The following is an 8,611-nucleotide window of genomic DNA, read 5'->3' as shown; positions in this document are numbered from 1 at the left end:
GGGATCGTGACCTGAGCCAAAAGCAGATGCTTAACCGTCTGAGACACCCAGGCGCCCCTTCCCCCATACTTCTAATTCTTTTTCAACCTAAATATTTAAATGCATATTACTTCTTTAAATAATAATTATAATATCCAATTACTGAGTAAAGAATTCAGTAAAGAATCCTGCTGGGCAGGATTAGAAGCAGTTGCAGTTGTACATTCCAATTTGTCTGGCCATGAATTTTTAAAGCAACGGGCATTAAAGGGATACACGCGTGTGTGAGTAGGAGCTATTCTTCACATCTCATTTTCCTCTCTTTCAATGCTCTCTCTTTGGAAAGAAAAAGTATGATGCATCCCTAACTTTTTTTCATCTTATTAACCACCTGCCAGTGTGAACATCAAGTTCCGTGTAAGGCACTGGTGTGAGCGGCAACAGCATATGTATTTATTTACTCCTTTTGAAAATTTTGTGTCATTGCCATTGTGTACATCGTGACTTGTCCTTCTAAATGGTGATCACTAAAATGTTTTCTTTGAGGGCGCCTGGGTGGCTCAGTCGTTAAGCGTCTGCCTTCAGCTCAGGTCATGATCCCAGGGTCCTGGGATCGAGCCCCACATCGGGCTCCCTGCTCAGCGGGAAGCCTGCTTCTCCCTCCCCCACTCCCCCTGCTTGTGTTCCCTCTCTCGCTGTGTCTCTCTCTGTCAAATAAATAAATAAAATCTTAAAAAAAAATGTTTTCTTTGCTATGCAGTTGTTTCACATGTCTAAAAAGGTCTGAAGCTTAACTGTTTCAAAGTTCCCGTAGGCCTGTGTTTGCGCGTGGGTGCCTGTGTAGTCGGCGAAATCAGGAAAGTCTGAACGTCCCTGCATCAGAACTTCAAGTCCCTACATCCAAAACTTTTAAGATTCAAAAACTTAAAGCCTGAGAACATGTTCTATTCTTCAAACGTGTAGCCATCTACCTAGTATTTTGTATCACTAGAGAGCAGAAGAGCTCGACTGGAGAAGGTGAGGGACAAGTCATTATGTTTTATGGACTCTTTTCTGCAGTGCATTCTGAGCTCTAAAAAATGTGATGGACATAATCTTTGTTGGGATCCTGGCATCCTGTGATACAAATATCAGGAATGAAAAGAAAGAATGCTCAATTTGTGCCTTTATTGTCCTGCCACACACTTCCTCCAACCATATGTCATTAATATAGCTAATGGGATTTTGGCACCAAACCAACTGGAAAGGGATGTGGTGAAAGTGGGGGTAGACGAAAGTGGATGACATGAGCAAGGAAAGCACCCACCAGGTCTCTGTTTAAGCAGTGGCAGCTCCATCAGCCTTCCCTTCGGTCCTCCCTGACGGGCGGGGGCCCTTCTATACAGGACTGTGTCCCATGCATTCATGGGCCGCTTTGACCCCGCCGCCCCTTTTGTTCAGATCTGAAAATACAGCCCATTGCTTTCCTTCTCTCAGCTGCCATATGGCTTTGTGGAAATTGGCCTAAAAGGAAGCAGGGGGGAAAAAAAAGCCCTAGAAATAAAACAACCAACAGATGAAATTGATTTATTTTCAGCATTAAGGGATGGGGATGGAGGCCTTTCAGAAACATAAAACCTTGCACTGAGCAGGCAAACAGTCTGCTCATATGACAGCATTTGTATACATTTTTTTTAAAAAAAAATAACATGTGGCAGAAAATAGAAGCCCCATTGTTTTATTTAACTACTGTATCCAATTTGAATGAAATGGAATTTTCAAGCTTAAGTAAACTGACTGCCCAGTTTGCCAGTGTACTTCAGTTTCAGTCGGACAAAATACTTCAGAACTTTAAAATATGTATTGAACATCAGCCTTCTAGAAGTTTATCTTACTCTAAAACTTTCTGCAAATAATTCTAGGCTGTAAATCACTTTATTTTAGTTCTCCTGCTTTAAGCTTCTCAATTTAGGCAGTTACAACACTCTTCTCAATTGCTTTAAAAGCCTAGTTAAATACGTCCAAAGGGTGGGTTTGAAAATGACATTTTGTCTTGATGTACAGATGCGACAAGAGTGCTGAAAAAACAAACTAATGAAGGAAATATATTTAAAAAGACAGTTATGCCTCTGAACAAATTTGTCATATTGAAATATTTGAATTTTAAGAACAAGAACATTTCTGAGTTCTACAGTATTATTCTATAAGACTGTACCTTTTTCATTTGGACATTTAGAATGGTAAATAAAGTGAGTGCAATTGACACAAGCATGTAGAAGTCAAAATTATTTTATTGGTATTTATAACCTTATTTTCTCAGTTCGGTGCTCAAGTGTACATTGCCAAAATGCACATGTTGTTTTCTGTGAGTTTCCTATATTTATTTAATAGCTCTAAGCACTGGGTTACCTCTTGTTGGCTTTTGAACTTTTATTTTAAACCTAGGTTGGAATATATCAGAATCAATTGAATGCATGGGAGAAAGTAGGCTGTGCACCAGGAGGCCTCTTAGTTTATTCAAGACAAAACAAAATTAGTAAGATGCCTACATTTGAGTGGTGTACATGACATTGGGGAAGAGTTCTAAGTTTAGCTCCATCACTAATACATTGTTTGACTTTGGTGATTCATTTAATGTCGTCTAACTTTGGGTTTTGTGTGTGTGTGTGTGTGTGTATGTCAGAATTTTCCAGAATTTTTTTTAAGAAACATGTCCCTGTATTTAAAAGAAATCTTGCTACAAAGCTCAACATTTAAATAGATAAAATTAGTGCTGCTCTGGAAATCTTTAGATGTCTAGAGGAAGTTGCTTCAAGAGATTCTGCACTTCTCCTCTTTTGGGTCATCCACTGGCAACCTTTTTTTGAGAAACGAGTTGTTTGATTTGTAAAAATATTTACCTGTTTAAAATTGAATTATGAGAATATAAATTGAGGGTATAAATTCAACATGGTATCTTAGTGTTAGCAGGTTTAAAAGAAGAGGTTCAAGTCCCTGCTTGGAACATGGGTCTGTGGGCAAGACATTTTTGAGGATTCCAGCCAGGCAGGCAAATTTTGAGCACCCATGCTTTTTACTAGATTTGAAATATTCAGAGGAGACAGTATTTAAAAATTTTAAATGGCCAAGAGTCCTATTTATATACTAGACACACACATACACAATATTAACATGATGTTAATAATACTATGTGATGTATATTTTAAGTAACAGATACAACTATAAATATTTAGGGGAAAAATTTATTAAGAAAGGAATCTAAAAGAAAAAAAAGTCTTCTTTGGTTTTTCTGCTGAAAGTCAGATTAATTTTTATTAAGACCACATGGCATTCGGCACTGTGCTTTAGAATTGTGAAACCCAAGAAAGGATTATACTACCTGAAATAAAAACACAGGGGGGCAGAAAGAGCGATTGGTCTCAAACAATATAAATATATTCCAAAGAGTTTTCAGTTTTGAAATGTGCAATTGCTATTAGTCCAATTGCTATGTGACTTTAGTCCCTGTAGCTTCTTCTCTGTGGTTCACATTCTGCAGCTGTACTAAAGAATCTGTGTGTTCCCCTGAATCATAAAGAATTAGTTTCTTTAGCCGAAATCTGGGAAGCATATGGTCTTGTGCAGATGTGCGCATGCGTAATGCTTTCTTGTCTCAGAGTTCAGACAATGGCATGTGGCTCATGGCTAACTCTGTGTCTGTCCAGTTTCTGCTCCACATGTTTTCCAACTCAGAGGAAATAGAAATGGAGCTGCTTCTCACCTCATTACTTGTTCTATACAGAATGTACTATAACGGTTTGATGGTTTCTATGGTCCCAACAGGAGTCAGAAAAATCTTAATTTGTATGATGTTTGAGCCTTTAAGATTTTTCTGCCTCATTTTCAACTGTGACAAGAAGATGTAAAGAAGGAAACAGGCATCTCAGCAGCTAAGCTTTGACACTTACACTAGTCGGAATTCTCTCCTTGTCATTAAGAGTTTTGTCTGGAGTTTTGAAAATCTGCTTCCATTTCTTAGTGATATAAACTTTCTGGTTTATTTCTTTTACTGTGATTTCATCTGAATATTACTAAAACTCTTTCTGTATTGGAACCATTTTGACTGTAACGACTTCTAAGCGAAAACCTGCAATTACCATATGAGGAAAAGATAAAAAAAAAGTTTTAGTAAAATATGTAATTGTGAATATCTCACTTTTGAATTTACACCTTATCTGGTAGCCATTTTGAAACGGTTAAATGTTGTTATAGTCATGACATTTTCAGAAAATCTCTTTATGTATCTAAATTCTTTGTTTCAAGTCTAGGATTTTTTCCTCCCTCACCACAAATTTAAATGTACATTAGAAGAGATGAGATGACCTTATGGGACATGACTACTTGAGATGATAAATCTGGTGTTTACCAGAACATTCTTGAAAGCATCCTTCATATCTCTTTAAAAAGAGTTTTATAGAAAGTTGTTTTGAAGCACATGGTTTGATGGATTTCAAGGCTGCTTCGGCAGTTTGAGTCTAAGAGTTTTCTGGCTGCCTCCATACTAAAATTTAAAGTATTTCATAGTCGGGAAGCAGAGCCTCAACAGGGATTTGGAGTAATACAGAGTTGCTTTAAAGGACACACTAGACATTGAGTATCATTTTAAAACTAGAAATTTATCTTTGGTGATCTAAGTTATTTTCATTTCCACTGTTTTAGGCACTTGGTATTGCTTGCCTTGCTATGAATCTTTTCCAGAATCTATGAGAACAAGGAAAGAATTTTTAAACAAATGAACAAGCGAAAAATACATGCACTAGGAGTCACTCTCAATTTCTTATAGCTCATCACTCTTTGGGAATATTTGTGTATTAACAGAGAGACACATTTGTAGAACAAGTGTTTAACTTAGAGAAGTCACATTTGGCCATGCGAAATTTATTGTGTCATGTAAATAGGAATAATATTTGGAAGCAAGAGGCAGGTGTTCTTCCAGAATTATATGGAAGATATGAGATCCACAACTAGGTTCCAACTAGGTCTGAAAAGGTCACATACAACTGAGGTTTATTTTATGGTCAGAACTCTTGCTTCCACTCATACCTGTGGGATAAAAAATAATCAGACAGGTACAGGTCCCATTGTCATGAACTACTTAATCACCATGTAAATTTGAGCAACAAAACCCTTTCTGATCCTAAAGTTCCACATCTATATAATGGGGCCATTTACGTCTACCTGTGGGGCTATAATAACGATTTGAAATAATTTCATTAATTACAAAATACTTCATCAGGAATATATTAGGCACTCACTAAATGATAAAATATAATAGATATAAAACATGTTCTATTTGTGTGTAAAACTATAATATGCCAGGCATTGTGCTAAATGTTAAACCCACAGGAACTTATTTAATACTTTCAACAATCTTCTGAGGCAGACTCAATCATTATCCTGATTTTAAATATCAAGAATTTAAGGCTTAGAGATATTAATTTGTCCATGGTCTCTTAGTTAATACTAACTATGGGAATGAGTGTAATAACCAGAGTATTCTGACACAACAGTTCTTAACCCCTTAGGACAAATGGTTTCCATTTTGACATCTATCCCTTGCCACTAACTATAGAATTTATTTCCATGTAAGCATTATTCTGCTTTTCTAATGATGTTTAAGGATACACCCTACAAACTTACACCTGTTCATTCTAGATCAGATGTGTAGTTATTATTACTCTACTTACCAGATCGCAGGTGGCCATTTTGCATTTCAATATCTAAGTCTGCCAGCTGATGTGAAATGACCTACGCTGCTTACTTCTGCAATATAGCATTCTAGCCCACCGAAAATCTAAATTTACACGTTGATGATTTTCTCTTCTTTGGGAAAACATAAATCTGGAAGAAAGAAAATTCCAAAATAAAGGGATTGAATCACTGGAACATGTTGCTTTATGCCAGATGGTGGCAGAATGATGTTGGACAAATTGTTAAAATATTTTAGTATGAAGACCTTTTTTTGAAGGTCTTTCTGAAGACCTAAGGTTTTTACTGGGATTGTCCGAATACTTCCTTAAACATTTAAGTCTAGACAAGCAGCATTAAGGACAGAGATTCCCTCAACCGTGAAGCGGGTGAACCCAACAAAGTCAGAGCAACCATGCAGCCTAAGATTTCTCTGGCCATTTGATCACACCAACTGCTCTGTTAAAAACACTTTGAAAGTGTTCTTCTTCTAACCTCCTGGGATATTTCTGATTTCATCTCTGGATATTTCTTGGCATAGAAATCTTGGACTACAATTTGTCTTTGTACTGGCAGGAGGACACTAACTCATGATCCCCAGCTTGGATAATAGAGGATTATTGGCAAGAAGATTTCTATGGTTGGCCTTTAAAAGCTTTTTCTTTTCCTGTTTCATCAGTCCCTTGATTGTTCATCTATAAGTCATAAGATAATATTTTCTCCCTCTCCTTTTGACCTAATCAAGTATTGGATTTTATTTGAATAAATTATTTGTATTCATGTCTGAAAGAAGCATAACAATTTTTATCCCTAATACATAGGCCTTGTGTAGTATGCCACAAAATAACAGTTTGGAAAGAATTTAATTTTTCACCTTTTAACATGCCTGCTATGACTCAGGAGGCCGCATGAGGTTTTATATTTTGTTCATCTCGTTATGAAGAAAATTCCATGAACAACTTTTTTTTTTTCTTTTTAGACTCTGGACAGATTATCTTGAGCCTAATATTTCCTCCGGATACTAGCACTTTTGCCATTTCTTTCAAAACAACTCTTAACTTGGAAAGTCAAAGTTTTAATTTCTACCAAATGTAAAATTTTATTCTGACATTTATCTTGCTGATTTCTGAAATTACAAAGCATAAAAATGCAAGATGAAGCAAATTCTATGAAGATAATGTGTGGTATAAAAGTCAATAAATTTTTATTAATGGTTTCTTAAAAGATATAATTAATAACCTATGTTTTGTTGTCTTTTATTTGCAACCAAGATTAAAAATATATTGCAAAATTTATTATTTAGTTTCCATAATTGATAAAGATTTGAAGGGAAAAACAAGAATCATATATAATGTCTTTCTTTTTTCATAATATGGACACAACAATGCTACTCAGTTTGTTTATATTATCAGCATATTAAGTAAAGATATATTTCAAAATATAACCTAATTTATACATGAAAAATCATTGTATAAATGAAAAAGATACTTTGGGTAATCAGCTGAATATTTAGACTCATTTTTTTATGTGTTTTATCTTTTGTTTGTATGTTTGCTTTGGTTGGGTGGTTGGTTTTTGTCTTTAATTTCTCCAGCTTTCCAGTTTTCTTCATATCAGAATATAGTTCTTGTATCATCCAACTGACCTGGTTGATATAGTATTTTACAATTTGTAATGAAATAGATCAATTCCTGAGTAGAGGCACAGCAATTAATTAAGTGAGAATTGTATCACTTTTATATTCTTAGAGTATTGGTCTGCCTTATGGCTTTCTGTAGATAGGCTAAGAAATTTGTTGGTTTTCGGCAGAATATTAAGAATTTCTGGACATTGGATGAATACTACCTAAGTAGATATTAAGTGATAAAGTCATAAAGGATATTAAATTCCTGAAAAAAGCAAATAAAATATTGACTTTTTTTAGAAATTTTCTCAAAATTGTAATTGGACAATAGATATCAACCATCATGTTGATACAAAACAACAATTCTGAAATATTCACTATATGCAATTTTGAGTACATCTTTTCTTTTAATAATATGCTCACATGATTTGAATTGAAGATGGATTAATTTATAAGTAAATACTTTATATGATTATAATAGGTCATATTCCATAATTGTTTTGTGTCATTGTCATTTGGTAAATTCTATGTTTCTTTCAGATTTTGTTAACATAATCTTGAAACCTCTATTTTCTTACACATAAGTCACATAGTCTCTAACAAATAGTTATCACTTTAAAGAAGAAAGTGAATCAACCCTCACTTCACATTTTTCCTTGACAATATTAATAAGCTTCTTGTAGCATGGAAATCTAGTTTATAGAAATGTAGAGGAAAACAAATATCATAAAAAGTATTTTCATGTTTCTTCCTTGAATTGTTGTCATAGATGTACTAGGAGATTCAACTAAAGAAAAACAAATAAACCACAATTATTTTATTTTACAAAAGTGAGTGTTACAAATATCAAAAACTAATGATGTAATGTATGGTGATTAACATAACATAATACAATAAAAAATAAAAAATAAAGAAAAATATCTAGAAGATAAATGAAACATATTTTGTAGTTCTATAATTAAAAATATAGAAGCTACATTAATAACATTTATTTTGCTTTCATTAGTGAAAGCAAGAAAATTATACTCTTCACTGATTAAGGACGCAGTTGCTATAATCTAATTTTGGAAAATTTTGGAGTAAATAGTAGACTCAGGCAAAGCTGGAACTGATAAATGCAAACTATATATACTGTACATTATAGAACGACCTAAGAGTATGATACACAAATCATTCACAGACATTTTGATACAACTTTACTTGAAAATCACTTAGAGACTCATTTAGTTCATTCTTACGTCATCTTACTTATGCAGACTGGACAGCAAATAATGATATTTTGGGTTACATCTGGAGAAAAGA

General features: G+C 34.4%; 1 long non-coding RNA gene across 1 annotated transcript in view; it reads right to left on the bottom strand.

The window, feature by feature from the left end:
- Positions 1 to 4,820: 4,820 nt before the first annotated feature.
- Positions 4,821 to 8,611, bottom strand: part of LOC118541259 (uncharacterized) — a 38,860-nt gene continuing 35,069 nt past the window's right edge. The window contains exons 3-4 of the long non-coding RNA XR_013446172.1: positions 5,685 to 5,838; positions 4,821 to 5,040 (exon numbers count right to left, since the gene is read on the bottom strand). This is a non-coding gene — a long non-coding RNA (uncharacterized LOC118541259). The remainder of the gene's footprint in view (positions 5,041 to 5,684; positions 5,839 to 8,611) is intronic.

This window comes from Halichoerus grypus, chromosome 3 (genome assembly GCF_964656455.1).
Source record: "Halichoerus grypus chromosome 3, mHalGry1.hap1.1, whole genome shotgun sequence".
NCBI classification, from domain to species: Eukaryota; Metazoa; Chordata; class Mammalia; order Carnivora; family Phocidae; genus Halichoerus; species Halichoerus grypus.
Note: the sequence above shows the minus strand (reverse complement) of the source record. Positions and strands in the feature narration are given on the sequence as shown.